The following is a 17,758-nucleotide window of genomic DNA, read 5'->3' on the forward strand; positions in this document are numbered from 1 at the left end:
TTATTACCGGGAGCACTGGTTATGGATTTGATCTGCATGGCTTTTAGAAACATGAAAGCTGTGCATTATCTATTTCCAGTGATAAATACATAGCATCTTAAATTATCACTCTATAAATTTATATAATTTTCCCCTGTGGATTTGCAAAGTGTGTATAAAAATGATGAACATATCACTACCACAATAAGAAATTTGATAAAAAGTATACATCAACTCATTGTTGCTATGTTTAGCCAATTGATAATTGACTAAACATTGTGACAGTAAGTTGATTTCCGTATTAAACACAACTGGATGAATGAGAAGAGTTTACATTATTTTATATCACTACCACCTTTATCTATGCTGAGAAGTGCTGATTGAAAAAAAAATGGACTCAATCCTTGTGTACAAGGCAGACTGAAAAACACCAATTGCATGTTTAGAAATGCTCATCATTCACCCATGCAAGCTATTAGGTGTCAAAATATCTGAACAACATCCGAAATAAATCCTCTTTTATCCCTAATATGAAAGAGGTTGACCAGTATAGATGATGCGAGTGATGATGATATGAAGGGCATCAAAACTTTATCATCTCTTATGGTTGAGAGAACACACTACCATCTTACTGCCCTATCACACCTCCATCATAGTACTAAAATCAATGAACCAGTATGTAGATGCATTCATAAAAGATAAATCAATATTTGACACACAAAATGCTTCCTCTTTTGTATCACCACTCCCCCTTCAGTCTCTCTCTCCTTTTCTTTCTTCATCTATCTGTCTCTGCTATACTACTCCTACTTTTTTTCTTCCATTTTCTAATTAGTCCATTTTATTTCTTCTCAGCGCTCTCTGTAAATCGCCTTTTATAACTGGTCTTTTTTATTCATCATTTAAGATAATTATTTCATAAACAAGTTCTATTTCCATCATACAGCCACCATGAGCAAGACAATTTATGTCAGTAGCGAGAATAGACAACATTATCGATTCCATTATTATGCTACAATACACAGGAGATTTTGATAGGCTGAAAATGAATGAATGTTGCATTAGTGTATCATGTATGTTCCTTCTCCCAAGGGCTTTCACTCAATCAATTTGTGTGATCATGTAAAATACCTCCACCAGTATCTCATCTCTCATCTTTCATCTTCCCCTCCCCCTCTCATCTCCCGATCTTATTCATTTCTATCATATCAAAGGGCATCCACCTGTAAAGTAATAAGAAACATACTTTGATCCAACCATGGGCAGAACAGGATACCAGGATGAGGACTCGAGTTCATTACACTGTCGTGTCAAGTATTTGTTTGTCACGCTTTCAAATGGATGGTCTTTTACTTGCCATGCTGACTTCCTATCCTAGCAAATAACTAAATATATATCACAAATTTTCTTGTTCAAAAAAGAGGATTTGAAATAATTCTGTAATATTGAGTGTCTTAATTAAGCTCTATTTAATTATAAAACAAGGCAAGTTTGACATGCAGCAAAGAACATTTGATTTCTTTTTTTTAAACATTAATCTTACATATTGTTGCCTCAGAGTTGTCTTCTTGACTCGACAAGAAATATCTCCATTAACACTCTGCTGGCTGGGAAAGACTATGTTTCTAATATACTGTATTATGTCACTGATTATTTTATATCACTTGATACTTTTTATTTCACTGATAAAATATCTTCCATCAAGATTTCATATAATATATAATTGAAATGAAATTTATATCACAGGACAAGTCAGAAATATAGATCATTACATCTCCTTGGTTAATGACCAATAAGAAGTTCCCTCATGATTGAACATGACACCACAGAGATGTGAAGACATTTCTTCTTTCTGGAATCTGTGATGTAATTTGCAGGTGGTTCCAGGGACCACATGGATGAAATACAGGACCTAGATCTGAGGTATGTTCTATTACATTTTTATTACTCTTCATGACACCCTGAGACTTTATATAAAACCAAGTACATAACAGAATGGTAAAGACATCAGGGGTAGAGGGACTACCAGAGCATATCACACATTAATATTTCAGTGTGAAATAGGGACTATGGATTTCTATTTCACATATTGAAATACAGATTGGTAAGAAGTGATGACTTTTGTATGACCTTGTGATCTCAATATTCACTTGATCATTGGACCATGAGAATTAGACAGCATGGCTCTCCAGCCTCTAGAGTAATGCCATTATCTTGTCATTTAATCTTAACCTGAATTTAGTGGCCAATACATAACACTGGAGATATTTGCTATTAATCTGATATAACTCTCTAATTATTCATTCACCAAGGTTTTTATGATTAAAACTTTTGATTGTAGTTGTTCTATCAATTTGGTATTTATTTGAATAAAACTGTAGGCTCCTATAAGAGTTTAAAGCATTTATCACACTTCCAGTCCACCTCCCCCTCCCCGCCCCTTATTGTTTGTAATTTTGGCATTCCTGTTTTTTTTTTCCATTGAAACATGTATTTTTTTTCGGCTGCATTGTACCAATAATTGCTAAAAAGGTCATCATTATTAAATAATTGATTTTAAATCTACTGCCATCTCTGTGTACTGATAATGGAAAATATTTTGATCTGCTCAATATACCAATATGCTTTTCATTTGTCTCATGTTTTTATAAAAAAAAAATAACCAATCATCCTATTACAAAAAATCACAATAAAGTACAGACCTTTCACTGAAATGAAAAATAACATAGTTCAAATAACTTTGTATATAGGATGAAAAACATCATATTTTAAATACTTATATGCTGAGAAGGGTGAAAAGACTGACATATTCTATATCAAATAGAATAGTCTTCCATTCCACCTTCATTGTATCTGTTCTCTTTGATTGAAGTTAAATTTAAAGAAAAAATGCCAAGACATCCCTTAACTAGAAAATCCATCCCTCTTTCAGATTAATCCTCTCTGTCGCTGTCTATATTGTAGCCATTAATCCCTCAGTGAAATCCTAATGCTACAAGAAATGTACAAAATCATGGAAATGTGTAAAAACAGACACGCTGGAGGGGCCGAAAACCAACAGACAAGACCTTCTGCTCATCTTCCCTAAAAAATAAGATATTCCCATCATATAATAACGTCTGAGTCATCGGTGCAATGTGCCGTTCAACATCATTTATTCACGACCCCAAATTAAGCTCATCTAGAACCGCCTATCTTGTGTTTTTTCTCCCCCTATCAATCCTGTCTTTTGACTTTCTAAATCCCAAAACAATTTTGGAGGATGGATTAAGGATGTTAGAGGTGGAGGTATAAAAGTATCTTAGATTCAAAGTTTGATGGGGGTAAGTGAGAAACCACCTGTGGTGACGATCCCTCAAGTGCCCCATCATGAAGTAATATTGCTCTCTCAGTAAAAGTTTTTTAAACAAAGATATTGCATAAACTTTTTTATTGGTATCTCCGGAATCAAAAATATCATATCTTTGGATTGCAAACAAAAGTAGAAAGAAATAAAATAGTATAAGATTTTCATGAGTTCAAGTTTTAGCAAATAATAGATTATAATATACCACAACATACATTTATCTAGGGTTTTATTACACCAAATGCCATATAGGGGCATAACCACACAATTCAAGCTAAATTATTTCCAATTTTGCTCTTTGGGGAAAATTCAACCCCTATGAATTTGCCTAAGTAGTCATAACATAGACTGAGTACTTAGCAGTTATATCCTGACTCCATGCTACCTCTCATTAAAGTAATTGATACCTTTGTGTAGGCATGACTCATAATAATTATAGGTTTCTATGGCATTTCAATTAACAAGTTGAAAAATAAAAGCTTTCACTAGTCAGGTATAGTTGTTAATGTCTCCATCATCTATAGCATGCTGTATACACTGCAGCTTCCTATTATCCTTCCACTTTCTATCATTAATATTTAATGTCAGTAGATAGTAAGTGGTAAATTAAGTGATTCTGGCATGACCATTCTTGTCTATCACTAAAGCATACATGGTCATCATAGGTTTTAGAGCAGAGGCCTATATGCAGCATTTATCACAGAGAGATAGTTCAACTAATTGGACAAACCTGACCATTTGGTAGCCTATATTCTGATGCTTTACATATACTCTAAATTTAATAGATCAAATAAAATTCAGATCAGCTTTGGTAAGTGACCAGCCAAACACAGAGTCAAACCTTTCAAATGTTAATCTAGATCCTTTGCAATGAAGGAAAAATTCAATTTAAATCCAAGGTTTGAATGGTGAAAACAAAAGCGAATCTGTAATTATGATTATCCTTGTAAATAAGAGTATAGGCAGAAAATATACCTACAAGAATCCTATTTATCAATTTAATTTCTTGTATATTTTTTCACAGTGAATTGAGCAAAATTATTATTAGTTAGATATATGTACATCGTATATGGAATCTTGAGGGTTTTTTTCCTTTCTCATTTATTTTTTTCCTTCATTTTTCCCCTATTTTTGTTCCATTTTCTTGTTTTTATATTCTCTTATTCTTTCCTTTCTTTTTTTCATAGAACTAATTTTTTGTATGTTTGTCAAATTGTTTTTTTTTAGTTTTCATTTGTTGTCATCTTTCGGTTTTTGTCTTTTTTTTAAAGATAGCATGAATCTTTGATCAAGGTTTGACAACTGAGTTAAGTCATGGCTCTCATAAAAGTGAGCGTCATAACTGCATTGATGTCAATTACTAACAGTTTTCTCAGTTGCTTTGGGGTAAAATTGACCAAGCTTATCAAACGTATGATAAGGTCTGGATCAGAGACTGTTTGCACTGAAAGGGAAACCCCTCCTAGTCACAAAGTAAACTGTATGCACACAGGACAAATATGAATTGAAGTGTGGAAATGGGCAGTAATTTAATATGGATCAATTAAATCAATTGTGTCGCTACATACACCTGATTCTAGCGTCCTGTCAGAAAGAAAGAAAAAATGGACAGACCTCACAAAATGTCTGGCTGGATAGCGTTTCAGATTCATGAAAGCTGATATTGTGTGGTCGAGGTGGAAGTCAGTCTCGAAGGCAAGTTGTTCTCAGTAACATTGAATATCTAAATATTAGTGTAGTAACTAAGGACTAAAAAGAGAATATGAACCATGAAAGTCTGACTCACTATCAACACCTACAATTGATCTTTGTGTTTGCTCTAGTTTCTTTGTAATTTCATTCTTATAGAAAGGTAATGTTTATATTTGTTGTCAAGCAATACCCATTCAATAGTTTCAAGCATTGGTGGGTCTTTGTTCATATTTTTGTTTTTGCCTTTTATGTCTTCTTATACACAATAAAGTGATACAAATATCATAAATATAATACAAGTAAAGAACATATTTTTCCTTGAATTTATCCATTAAAATGCACTTGTTACAGATTTTCACACATTAAATAAATCATCCCCTGGTAATGTCTTGTAACATTGTTTACCTTTATCTCCCCTTATATTTCCCCAACCCTAAACACTCCCCAATTTTCCATTTCCCAGTCCATTCCGGTTACTTTCCACACTCCCTTCAATCTCTATTTTTCAAATTTTATCTGAAATTCTACGCTATTTTTTGTATACATTTGCCATTTCCTCAAACCTTTTTCTCTCTACTCCCACCCTTTCTATCTTTCCCTCTCTTTCTCTCCCCCATCTATCACTCTTTTATGTCTCTTTCTGTCTCTCTTCTCTTCCCCTCTCCCCCAGCTCTCTCCATTTGTCTCTTTCTCTATCTCTCTCTCTCTATCACTCTTTCTGTCTCTTTTGTCTCTCTTCTCTTCCCCTCTCCTCCATCTCTCTCCATTTGTCTCTTTTTCTCTCTCTCTCTATCACTCTTTTATGTCTCTGTCTGTCTCTCTTCTCTTCCCCTCTCCCCCATCTCTCTCCATTTGTCTCCTTTTCTCTCTCTCTCTCTCTCTCTATCACTCTTTCTGTCTCTCTTTTCTTCCCCTCTCCTCCATCTCTCTCCATTTGTCTCTTTTTCTCTCTCCCTCTGTCATTCTTTTATGTCTCTTTCTGTCTCTCTTCTCTTCCCCTCTCCCCATCTTTCTCCATCTCTTTCTCTATCTCTCTCTCTCTCTATCACTCTTTCTGTCTCTTTCTGTCTCTCTTCTCTTCCCCTCTCCTCCATCTCTCTCCATTTGTCTCTTTTTCTCTCTCTCTCTATCACTATTTTATGTCTCTTTCTGTCTCTCTTCCCCTCTCCCCCATCTCTCTCCATTTGTCTCTTTTTTTCTCTCTCTCTCTATCACTCTTTTATGTCTCTTTCTGTCTCTCTTCTCTTCCCCTCTCCTCCATCTCTCTCCATTTGCCTCTTTTCTCTCCCTCTCTATCACTCTTTTATGTCTCTTTCTGTCTCTCTTCTCTTCCCCTCTCCTCCATCTCTCTCCATTTGTCTCTTTTTCTCTCTCTCTCTCTATCACTCTTTTATGTCTCTTTCTGTCTCTCTTCTCTTCCCCTCTCCCCCATCTCTCTCCATTTGTCTCTTTTTCTCTCTCTCTCTATCACTCTTTTATGTCTCTTTCTGTCTCTCTTCTCTTCCCCTCTCCTCCATCTCTCTCCATTTGTCCCTTTCTCTTCCCCTTCTATCATCTGCCTCATACTCTTCGCCTCTCTCCCCTCATACTGATGCAGATGCTAATTTGATGCGAGTAATCCAGAGAACATTTCAAGATTAATCATGTTGCTAATTGAGGGGCGATCAATCATTCATATGGTGCTTGGTCCACCATAATGTGCATCATTAATCTGGTCTTAATTGAAATGAGAATTTAGACCGGGGAGAACAAAGGACCACAGCTTGAATGCTCTCCCCACTTCTATCATCTAAATAATTGAAGATTTGATTTGTTCAAAAAAAAGTAAGTAGTCTTTGTTATGGATCATACAATCTTCAATGTGTTACAATGTGTTTAATGGAGTTTCTATAATCTGCTAAGAATGAAAGCGATTTTATAAACTGATATTATCCACTGGGTTTTGCTACAAACATAATGAAGATAAAAGTTAAAGGTATCAGTACTTGATAGGTTAGTTAATGAATTTGATACAAAAGTCCCTTAAAATGTATTTTATCAAATTGAATTTGAACAGCAAAATTTTCAATGAAATTAATATATCTTATGAATGTTAGTATTGTAAATGATGTTATAATTGATGGAGAAGTAAAATGAAATGAAGTTGATATAAATGTTTCAACTTATACTGTCTAATTCACTGTAATCAACAGAGTATTCTAAACTTTTTTAAAAGAAAAGTTACATAAATCAATAAACTTTGACATCCAAGTCATACCAAAACTAATTGAAGAAAGACCTTGGTAAAATTGTAAAATAAAAATAGCTCCTCTTTATATCCAAACAAATTGCTCATGAGGCCAAAAGAGTAGCAACAAGTTTCTTGAAGAAAAAATAGCATCACTTGTTTGAAAGAAGGGGAGCAGCCAGCATCAATAGAAGAGTCTGGACAAGTCTTCTGCATCACTGGTTTCACGATGAATCATGCTACCACTTTCTAAAACAAAAGTAAAAAGAATCCAACTGTGACAATTTATCATCCAGAACTGTATCTGTGCCACTCAATTATTGACAAGCAACAAATTTGATTGGATGAAGGAAAGAGGAAGTGAGAAAAAAGAAGGGGGTAATAAGCACCAATCATGACACTCCTACATAGCGAGCCAATTCCAGTCAATGCGCTTGAGCAGAGCAGGGACAAAGACAACACAAGCACTCCTATTGGTAGTAAATGCCCCGAAATCGCAAGGAACCGCTCCTGATTGCGCAGACACAATAGAGTCATATCATATCTGTCAAGCCTCGCCCGGAAGGCGTCTGGTCGCGGGCGATAGTTCTCCCTTTTTACGCCATTTTCATTGAAAAGGGATAAAAAGTGAAAAAGGCCATCCAGACTGGATCTTTGGTTATCCGTGTCTTTACTTTTCACAAATTCTATTTTTAAAAATGCAACAGAGTTTCTTTCTATCCTCAGCATGAAATAATATAATAATAAATTAAATCTATAATTGTACCTTGGGTTCACAAATCTTAAATACAACCCTATATTTCAATTTTTTTGAAGTTTTTGTAACAAATTGAAGTAATCACAACAAATATTTAACAGATTGAAGATAGTTTTTATGTTCATAGAATGATTTGATATCATTTTATGCTAATCAAGTAAAATGTAAAGGAGAGAAAGGTCTGTTAAAGTGTAATTTAATTAAATTCAAGAATATTTTAAGTAAATCAAACTCTTGACAATACCCACTGCTTTTACAGCCCCAAAATGATGGACACTGATTTACTGTAGCCATGTCATCCTGTTTGGTTGCAGAAGGGAATTATTTCTGTTTTAGACTATGAGTTAATGCCCTTCTGAACCTAAACAAAAGATATGAGGCTTGTATAAAGATAGGGTGACAAGGAGTAAGTCACGTTTTATGGAGGACAGTGATATCGCATGCTAATGAAGGTGATTTAGTGAACGTTTGATGTCAAGTCATGCTGTGAGATATTGATTCTATATAGTCTCAATCCACCATGGTAGTGGTTTGGATAGGAATTTTCTTAAAGGTGAAGAATGCAGCAAATGCTACATTTTCATCTGGCTCTTATGAAGATATTCTTTAGAATTATCAAATCATAATATTATCCTTTTGCATGAAAACTCCAAACAAAATATAGTTCATTATCAGGCTGCACCATTTTTCCATAAACCACTAATATCTAGCAGCCAAGGTATAGTGAAATCAAAAGGAAAGTGAATAGTCTACACACTCCCTAGTGATATTAAAATGATAATTTAACATTAGAATTAATAATATTTTCTCTGACATGTTTGAAACATTGCTACAACTATTAAGGTATTGGAACAGGAAACCAAAATTCTTGCACTGATGCCTTCTACCCACCTCTCTGAGTCATTTTTAGCCTGGAGTTTTCCACCAATAGTGGAAGAATTCACCCCCATGCTACCTTTACCACCAGTGTCATCACCTTTCCTCATCATTTTCCTCATCCTCTTTATCATCCACTACCAGACCACTTCATTTCTTTGAGATATATGCATCTTAATATATGATGGGTGTGATGAGAGAATGTGGTGTGGATTGCATAATTTTGATAATGACACTTCTAATTAGACACGATGTGGTGTTCTAGATTGGGAATGCATCATTTGGGGTGTGGAATTTCTTCCATCTTCTTTCTCTTATATTCTATTTCTAGGACAGTACTGGTATCCAGCAGATCATGAGAAGGTTCTAAAGTCTCACAAGTTATACACCTATTCTGACTGCCTGACCAACCCCAACACAATCAGGTCCATTAGTTGTAATTTAAACACTGTTCAGTGTAATATCACACTGGTGTTGGTTCCTTAACACTGAGGTAGGATAAATAATCCTGATCTTTGGTCTGAACAATATCAATATTCAGGAATGAGAAGTAATGGAAAAAGATATTTTAACTGTTAGTGTCTATAAATATGTTATACATTCTTAACCCTTATGATGTTATAAAATCTCAATACCGGTATGTACAAACTCCAAATTATTTCAGACAGGGGTAACTAAATGCCTGGCATACAAACATTAAACATGTTTTGTATTAGATTTTATATCCAATATTATTATTACCTATACAGGACATTTCAGCAGATAAATAAATGTGATATTTCGCTCGCTACTTTTAAATTTGAGACCAATGGGTGAACATTTGCCATGTTGCCCTTTCCAATCTTTGCCCATAGGAATCCTGTACAAAATAGAGGGCAATATTGCGCATATTTATTTTGGTGCGCTTGCGCAGTAGGAGCCATTTTGATAGCTAATTTCAGTATTTGAGAAATCTGACTGGAACCAGTTTATGAACCAACGCATTGTAAAATAATGTGCGGCAAGTGCATACATCATACATATTGTCATCCTAAACAAACCCAAGCGCAAGATTTCTACATGTTAAGTGTATGTGTTTGCCATGCATGATGCGCGACTGCAAGGTAACAATTAATGTCACAATTGCTTATTAAGAGTAACTTCACTAAGTTCGTGAATAACCTGAAATCAGAAGTAGTGATAAGCAAACCTGCATATAAATTGTTCCATATAATAGCTTGAATTACATTGTACAGCCTTAGGTAATAATAAGAAAAAATAACACTGACTGGCAATTATTTCAGGAAACATCAAATATGTTGCCCTTATAAGAACCTCGTCTAAAGACTCAGGCCACTATGATTCTGTTGCGGGAGACATATTTGATGTTCCCAGAAGGCCAGTCAATATTATATAATTGTGGCTTTGACAGAAAGTTACAAACATACAAAAGAAAAACTAAAGCTTTTGTATTACTTCATATCACACATCAATTTCACTTATTCTTAATAAATGATTTAGAAAGGGCAAGTCAATCTATGTCATAAAATAACGTTTACAGTCAATATACAAGCAGCTTCCTAAAAATTGGCACAAGTTACAAGCAAAAATTCAGTAAAACAGATTGTAGAGAGGCACACAAATTATTCTCCTTCATATAACACTTCAATCAAAGTTTTTCTAGAAATAAGAGGAAAAGAATGTTTGCAGACTGTCAGTATGAACATGTTAGTCTAAAGAGAGTAGGATGTACAAACAATGATTGGCTGGAAGTCATCAATGTAATGATAACTAGCATACTGACAAGCTCAATTTGTCAACCATGAAAGGACACATCATTGACTTCATCTACCTTAGATTGGAACTTATTACACTCCTTCAAATTCTTTACATCACTTTCTTCATACATGTTCTTTATCTTTTCTCATCTTCTCTTGCTCACTATTCCTCTCTATTATTCCTTCACTTCCATTCACCCTTTTATTGACGTTTTTATTCTTTCGGTCTCTCTCTCTCTCAGTCTGCCTGTCTCTTTCCCTCCCTCTATGTCTGTCTTTGTCTGATTACTTGCCAGCCTGTCTACTTTTTATACTCCTGTCACCCCCTCCTCTCTCTCTCTCTCTTGATCAGTTCTGCATGTTTACAGAGAGATATCTTGTCTTCACCTTCTTAATAAAACTCCATCTACCATGAATGAAATTCTGTATCCCTAACTTTCTTTCTCTCACTCTTACTCATTCTCTCTCTCTTTCGCAATATGATATATATATCAACAGTTACTTCCAACAAAAACAAATAAGAACAATACTTTTCATATCTAGAGTCTCCATTGGGGTAACAGAACTACTAATCACCAAACAACTTCTTAAAAACACCCTCTCTTTTCCTGGTGTCACTGTCACGACAATGTGACATTTATATGACAGAATCATCATCTTGCTGAAATATGGAGGTCATAATTAGGCTGGAGAGGGCACGGAAAGAGGTCCCCGTTAAAAGATTGGTATCAGAGAAGGCCACCGGGGATGATGGTACAAACATGTGACACCCACAAACTGAACCTTGACTTGGCCTTGCATTGGAAGGAGACTGTATCAGGTGAAGAGCATTATGAATTATAGCTTGGAACATAGGCATTTCCTTATGGTCATGTACAAAAGCAATATATAATATATATATATACATTAAAGATAACGAAAGGATTCAGTAAGATATAGATTTGATTGCTATGGAGCTCTATACCTTATGACATAATAAATGTCCACTGTCCTGCATATCTTGAGCAGTCTGATCTTCAACTTGGCAGATTGAAAATAATTACATACATTAAGTTTTGAATACTGTCCTCTAAATATCAAAAGGTAATATATTACAGAACTGCCCATATGTCTTTCATTCCCACAGCTTATCTCTGATAAGTAATTCATATGAAAAATTCTACTTTGTTAAACATCTTTGAATCTGCACAACTAGCATGGATGGATTAATCAAAATAGTTTATTTGCAAAGAAATTACAGTAGATAACATCAATATTTTATAAACACATTCTATTTTTCTTCTTCTTTACAAATTCTTACATTTTTAATACAGTTATGATTGTCAAAATTGAGTATCATAAGTCTAAAATATGAAGGGCAAGTCACAACTTTCTCCATTGACAATATGATTTGACAGGTGAGATGATAATCTTCTTGCGGTAGAATATCACATATCTCAACAATAATATACGAACACTATGGGGATATGTCAGGTGCCAATCTTAAATCTCTTATATAGGTCAGGGTAAAGAAAGTGACATAGATTGCAACTCTACTTTGTGTAATGGTACCATAATTGCTTTGCATACACATTGACTTTCTTTTCCAACCACAGAAAATATTTTCTTTGTCACTTTGTGCATCAAAATTTTGTAATGCTAGAATTCCTCAAACTGATAATTTAAAAGAGGTTTGCAAAAACTGAGAAGAATCAAGAAACATCTTAAATGTGTCAATGTTGTATGTGAGGAATGCAACACAGATTGTAATCCAAAGTGATAATCCTATGTATTGTAGGAATGTCTGACATTTGCCTCTGTCAAACCCTGAATAATCATTGAAATAAAATATATACCACCAATTGAGCAACATTTTCATAATATATTTGACTGAGAATCGAAGAGCGGATTATTTCAGAGAAAAGGAAATCTGAACAGTTTAATGATTAAATTTTAAGCAAAAATAATAGAAGAATCAGTATATCAATGTACCTAAACATGACACCTAAATAAGAGTTTACCTTTTGGGATGCTTTACATCACACTTGCAATAGGTAGATTAATTTCTTCAAAAGGAGAAAATATGTGTAGAAATTACACAATTTGTGAGGAAAACACAACTCCAAACACAGATCCATCAAGAATTCCTTTTAGGAAAGTGAAATTGCCATGTCTAAATGGTTTCTTCTCACAATATTTTTCTTCTATTTCAGGCTTTTACCTAGTGAATAATAACAAGCCATGTTTACATAGACCTGGGCTCATTACCAGGGACAAAGACCACTATTTCTAGGCAGAGAAGTTAACTAGAGCAGTAATCTTACTAATCTTCATAAGAGGTGTTTTCCTTGCATCAGCTAATTTCCCCTGAAGCTGTTAAATCAAATGAAAGACATGCTCAAGTGCATGGAAAGAAAGACATGGATGGGCAGGTGAACATTGGGGGTTTCATGGTCAAAATGAGGTTATCAAAATGGGCTGATTGTTGCAAAATGTAATCAATTTCCATAAAATGTGAAGGGGTTTGGTGGATGGGGGGCAGACACAAAGGAAAGGGGCGGGGTCAGGGTTAGATATTAACTAATTGAACAAAGGCAAGACAGGTGACATATTCCTATAGGATAACCATGATATGAGGTAACATCACATGCTACCATTCATGAGCAGAAGGAGGTAAGTGACAAAATTGACATTTCCTGTACAGAGCAGGATGTGTCTGCCTTATAAACTGACCATTGTGTCTTGGTTAGATGTATATCATTAGTGTCCATGTGTTACATGTGACCCTGAAAACTCCATACTTTTTAAAACATGAAAATATTAATAACAACAATTTTGCTACTATGTCTCTTACTTCCATTTTACAACAAATATTACATTGATCAATACACTGATGATGGTGAAAATGACTGAAGGACCTGATTTGAAGTTCTAATTACTAGGATGATTCATGGACAAGGAAGAATTATTTGTTTTGTCTTTTGTTTTTGTTTTGCTTCATTTGAGAATTGCTCACTTTTTACTCATATATGGATACAAAATTATTTATGAATCCATTCAGTAGTGTGCAAAGAAGATAACACCAATTGGGTTTTGACAGATGATAGCTGTAATTTAATTCTGAAGTGCTTAGGTATGATATCAAAATGAGATAAATGTGAGGTATACTGCAACTATTCTAACTGTAAAAAATAAACATGACATATGGCATTTACTTTGAATCCTAGCATTAACAGGAAGTCTACTGGACATTGCAACAAGATGTTTATTCCACGATTGGTTAATAGACAAATCAAGCTAATAAGACAACCCCTATCTACACCTTGAGTACTGCCAATAGTAACACCCTCTTGTACCTCCCCTCTGGTTAAACATACGTTCCTAGCGACGGATGACGAGTATCTTCACAACTTAATGAGGTTTCACACCTTGTGGATCACAAGGAAAAACGATCCTCCCATTTTCATCGATAAAGAACTTTACCCAGGGGTAGCCCCTGCTCTAGGCATGTTTTCTTTGCCCTGTTTTCTATTTTTTTTTTACAATCTCAATTGGTCAGTTGTTATCCTTTCCTAGATTGAGCTGGACAGGGAATATCAATAGTGGACATATATATGCATGGTGATGCAATCTTAGATCAATGGATTTAGTTAGTTTTGTCATGGACATATTATAGGTCCATGGTTCTGTGCATTATTTGAAATGTTGATCAAATGGACGAGCTAATACTACAGCACCTTAAATCCCTAAATTGATAAAGATGCCTAGCTTTTTTTGAAACTTTACTTTCAATGTATTTTCATGATGAGTAACAATCTCAGAGAATTCTACATTGCAATTTACAATTTACTGATTTACAATAGTGTTGCTTTATAGCATAACAAAATAAGTTTTAAACAAAGATAATATAGACATTGGTTGCTAATACACAAAGTGGTATTCATCAGATCCTTGGGAAAGAGTTCTATGGAGGGTGATTCCATACGTGTCGTACGGGACATTTAGAGAACATTTGACAGTTTTTTTACAAGAAAAAACTAAAAATATTCCAGTAACTATAGATGATCATCAAGTACTACCAGAGTGTTAGAAAAACCAATACTTAACATGACTTGAATTCACATCCTGTATAATACAGATTTAAAATAGTAATGTGTCGTACGGACGCAGAAAAAGTGGCTTTTTTAGAAACCTCAAGTTTGTACTCAAAAGTCTGTGAGTTGAGCAGATAAATTTCATAGAAATTGAACTCAAATTGACATTCAATTACCCAAGAACAAACACATCTATAAAAGAAAGCAAAATAAACATTCATGAATACATAAAGCAGATTATAATTTTCGAGAACATTGTGGCGTACGGGACATTCAAAATGTGTCGTACGGGACATCTCTAAATTGAAGCCAAACTTTCTTACTTTATGTCTCTTTGACTTCTTCAATCACATTATTTGGCTGATGATAATGATAATCCTATCAAACTAAGACATTCATTACGTTAGAAACCGCTATTAGCTGAATATTTCTGTCAATATATCATAAACAAAATAATGTGTCGTACGGGACACTTGTGTGTCGTACGGGACACTTCTGTGTCGTACGGGACACTTGTGTGTTGTACAGGCACTTGCGTGTTGTACTGGGCAGCCTGAATAAAAAAATGAACTTTTTATCAATCAGAAGGAGCATTGCCCCTAAATTCTTCCTTTTTTATGAAAAATCTTTTAAGAAGTAGTCATTCAGGACAATATAATTAAGTAACCTCAATATATACAATCGGGAGCAATATGTTGTAATTTTTTCATGATGGGAAGTGTTCACAGCATTTTGTACGAGCTGGAAAACTTGAGGTTTTGTGTGAAGTTATATTTTAGTGAATTAATTAAATGATTTCCAAACACTATTTAAACAATGAATGAATGAAACTTTGTGTAAATTACGGGGCTAAAATGTTATAATTTTTTTATATGAAATGTATATCTATATGATATATGTCACAACTGTCACTTGTAATTCCACAGAATATTTTTTTTCTAAAGAAATGCGGTTCTACTTTTTCAAATCCATCTGCATTTCATGAAACCATATGGTTTGTCTTATTTTCCACATTTTTTTTTACAACTTGAAAAAAGTAAAGAGTTTCAATACTGTATATAAAAAATAGTGATCATGAAGGAAAGTCTAAATAGATGATCATGATGATTGATATGTATTTTTTTTACAACTTATAATAATTCCACATTAGCATGCAAGAGGAAGTCATTTTCCAGGCTAGGTTGAAATACTTATAAAGGTTTTCTTTTCATGCTCAATGAAAAGAAATTAACCTGCTCTGATCAGTGAAAATCACCAGTTTAGCTAAAGGGATTCACAAAAGAATTATAAGCCTACATGAAATCAATTAAAATGTTTAGAATCACCTATTTCATGTTCTATGGAGATAAACAAAGTACTTTTTCAGTTCACTTTATGTTAAATCAATTAAATGAAATTAAATATGCCTACTATTTATGGTTTCTGAATCCAAATCCTGCAATTAAATGCATTATTATATTGTGTGTCGTACGGGACATGTCCCGTACGACACACGCTGTGTCGTACGGGACAACTTTTAATAGGACAATAATTGAAAAATGAAGGGCAGTAATTAGATCCTTATGGGATAAATCGATCACCCATGAGTCAAAGAAAGAGAAACTGATTTTATGAAATTGCATCATCAAAAATAAAATTGTAGGAAAAACTTTTGCATTGTCATGTGTCGTACGGGACATTGCCAAAAATAGGGTCTGAAAAATCAGGGCTGCCCCTATTATGGATCATGAAAATGTTGTAGATATTATTTGGAATATTCAATGACATATTATTCTATTGACCTGCAATATTTTTAATCTTCTCGTGCTTTGCAAATAATTGTTTCAGGCGGTGTTTGTACTTGACTATTCAATTAGCAAAATTATTGAAAATTTAAAATTCCATTGTTCCCCCCAATTAAAACTATATCTGTCTTCACTTTTGGTTAAAACTCATAATTTTCATAAAATTTAGGTATCATAGTAACATATTACACTACTTATGACTTATTGAAAGCATGTTGAAATTTATGATATTTTTGAAGTTCTAGTGTGGAATCGCCCTGGAGTTGGTCAAAAGTTTGTTCTCCTATGATTTCCACTATGTTGAATTATTGAACATTTTTACATGAAATTAATTACTGTTGCAATAGATTCAAAGTATACACAAAAGGTTAAGGCATAAATATAGAACAATGTTTAGTAAAAATTACAAGGATTATTACTTGTCCTCCACGTGAATGGCCAAGTCATGATAGCATTACTGACTTAATGATATACTGTTAACATGTCAAAATATATTAACATTTGCAGGAAGTAAATGTCACCATATGAATATTTCTTTTTTCCTGTCATTTTCTCCCTTTCCTTTTCTTTATTAGAAAAAGGAAAGCCACAATATCAACTGGATGAGCAAAAGTGACAGCCATATCGGTGTCAAGTAATTGAAAAGTTTGTTTTGACTAGACTCAGAAATCTCTCCTTGCGGTCCTATTCCGTTGATCTAACATGCGGTAGAGGATGTTGTCTCTAAAAACAAAATGCTTTTTGAAAATGTTTTCAGAAGAATGCTACCCTGAGCATAATCATTCTTAACCCTCACAATCTACATTTTTTACACTCAACATCGTTGAGATATCAACAAGAAACTTACTCAACATACAACTTTGAATCTATGGATGAGATTTCAAACTTTCAAAAGATCATCAAGATATGAATGCCCCTCAACCATTTGACTATGGGAAAACCAAATTATCTCTCTATCAATTTAAAATGAAATAAAATTTACCTGGTTCTTAACTTCCTTGGCTTCACGTTAGGTACATTTATTTATTTATTTATCACGTTAGGTACATTTATTTATTTTCATAAATTTAGGTACATAAATGACATGCTCAGGTGGTAATATCTACATTACATTTACCTTCTCAAGTCTATTATGACTTAATAGATTGTCTTTTTCATTACTTCATTACAAATACCTATTGTGCTATTTACTTTTTTTCTTTCATTCAATGATTGTGATTGATTTACTCGAATGCATTTTTTTCTTAATTTCTAATTACCTCAAAAA

The sequence above is a fragment of the Lytechinus variegatus genome, chromosome 3 (genome assembly GCF_018143015.1).
Source record: "Lytechinus variegatus isolate NC3 chromosome 3, Lvar_3.0, whole genome shotgun sequence".
Classification (NCBI taxonomy): domain Eukaryota; kingdom Metazoa; phylum Echinodermata; class Echinoidea; order Temnopleuroida; family Toxopneustidae; genus Lytechinus; species Lytechinus variegatus.